We start from the raw sequence: 2500 nt of genomic DNA on the forward strand, positions 1-2500 counted from the left end.
GTATAATGGTAATGGGACTGAAGCTAGCATTTGGCTTCATGTCTCTTATTGCTGTGTATGCTCCAACTGTTGCTTGTAAACTCGATGTGAAAGAGATATTTTACGCCAAAATAACATCTCTGTCGGACAGTTGTCCCTGGCGAGATATTCGTATTGTTCTGTGTGACTTCAATATGGTACAGTGATACAGGTAATACAGCCAAGGAGATTGACCACATACTCGTTAGCACTCACTGGAGGATCCTCCAGAAATGATGGGTGCCGAGTTCTGTGGTACTGACGTGATTGGTTGTGACTACTTTCCAGGTACACTTCAAAACTCCCCAGCAGTCCAATTATCACCCTAGGGTGTTTCACTTGGACAGGCTGAGGGAAGGGGAGTGTGCCCAAGGGTTTGCTGAGGCAGTCTCTCGTTGTTTCGCAGTGCTTGACAATCTGACGGACCCTATAGTTCTGTGGAACACATTCAAGTGCAAAACGTTTGATGCAGCTCAAGAATCGGTTGCATCTCGCAGGAGACACTGGATGCCACAGATGCTTGTTGTGTAGCTTGTCTGACAGGGGATCGAGACTTGCACTGTTCTCGGGTGCACAGAACTCGATCACTGTTAAGAAGGGACAAGGACCAGTTTATTAGGAGTCCTGCAGAGAAAGTAAAAGGTAATTTCTTAGCAAATGACCTTCGTCCTGCATACCAAGCCCTGAGATAGCTGAACTCCAAGCCCTCTTCACAGGTGACAGCAGTTCGCTTAATAAGTGGCTAGATTATCTCAGGTCCTGTTGCAGTGCGGAAGTACTGGGTTGAGTATTTTGAACAGCTGTACCAGGGTGACCCACCAACAGTTAACTTTTAGGTAGTGCCGAGATTCTGTTGCCAGACCCACCCATCGATGAAGATCCACCCTCCCTAACTGAAGTTAAGGGGGGGATCTCCAAGCTGAGGAGTGGTAAAGCAGCAGGTATCTGTGGCATCCCAGCTGAACTGTTAAAGGCTGGTGGTGAACCCATTGTGCCAGGGTTGCATGCTGTCCTGTCTGCCATCTGGCAGTCCGTTCGCCCTGACTTATTGATGGGTGTGGTCATCCCTATCTGGAATGGGGAGAGGGACTAATGCGTCTGCAGCCATCCCTGAGACATCACACTGCTTAGTATACCAGGCAAGGTTCCCACCCACATCCTTCTGAGACGTATGAGAGATCACCTACTGAGGCATCAGAGGCCAGACCAATCTAGATTCGCTCCTGGTAACACCACAATAGACCGTATCCATGCACTTCGAGTCATTGGTAAAGCGCTGTTGTGAGTTCAGTGTGGGCTACTTGCACCCTACATCGACCTCAAGATAGGGTGCATCGGGAATCACTCTGGGAGATCCTGAGACTGAGAGGAATTTCAACAAGGATTATTGGACTAATAGCAAGTCTGTATACTGTTACTGAAAGTGCTGTAAGGTGTGTGTGTGTGTGGGGGGGGGGGGGCTGTCGAGCTTCTTTCCTCTTAGTTCAGGACTGAGGCAAGGCTGTGTCCTTGCACCAACACTTTTCAACACTTGTATAGACTGGATACTGGGCAGAGCTACTGTTGAAAGTCAATTGTGGAGCAACTCTAGGCAATATCAAGGTTACCAACATTGACTTTGCTGATGATGTTGCTATTCTATATGAATCCTTGGAGTCCCTAGTGGTGGCTCTAGATGCACTTAGTAATGAAGTTAAGCTAGGAGAACCTGTTCAGTCAGTACATGCTTGTGACGAGGACATTTAAGTCACAGAGAGCTTTACATATCTTGGTAGTGTAGTTCATAACTCTGGGCTGTCAGACCAGGAAGGCAGCAGACAGAATGGCCTGGCAGCATGAACTCTCTCGACAAGAGATGCCGGTGCCTGTGCTGAAGGACCAAAAGTCTTCAAGGCCCTAATAATGCCAGTTTTGCTATATGGTAGTGAAACCTGGACATTATCCTACGGCTTGGAGTCTCGGCTTGATGCCTTTTGTGATAGGTCCTTGCACTGGATCATGGGGTACTGTTAGCGGGACTATATGTTCAACCAACGGTTGCACTGTGAGACTGGCACAGGACCTGTTACCTGCACAATCCATGATCGCTAATTTAAGCTATATGGCCATCTGGCTCACTTTTCTCTTGATGATCCTGCCCATCAGGATGTCTGTTCAATACAACCTGGGCAGATCGATCAAACCTGTGGTGAAGACCTCGAGATGGGCTGAGTCCCTACCTGGCGGCTTTCCATGAGGGACACTCGGTGGATGCGGCTATGAGCCCCCGTCGGCGTTAGGTCCATGATAGAATTTCTCTAGATCTGTAAGAGTTACATTATTCCTAAGTTTTTATAGTTCATAAAAAACATAGGTTCATTGACACTAAATTATATAGATCCTGGCTCTTCAAGCTTAACTATGAAATTAGGCAAAAGATTAAACAACTTGCTTACAAAAGTACTAAATGTTCTCTCTTACTCTAAGATTTAAGAAAACACAC

This window comes from Penaeus vannamei, chromosome 29 (assembly GCF_042767895.1).
Source record: "Penaeus vannamei isolate JL-2024 chromosome 29, ASM4276789v1, whole genome shotgun sequence".
Lineage (NCBI taxonomy): Eukaryota > Metazoa > Arthropoda > Malacostraca > Decapoda > Penaeidae > Penaeus > Penaeus vannamei.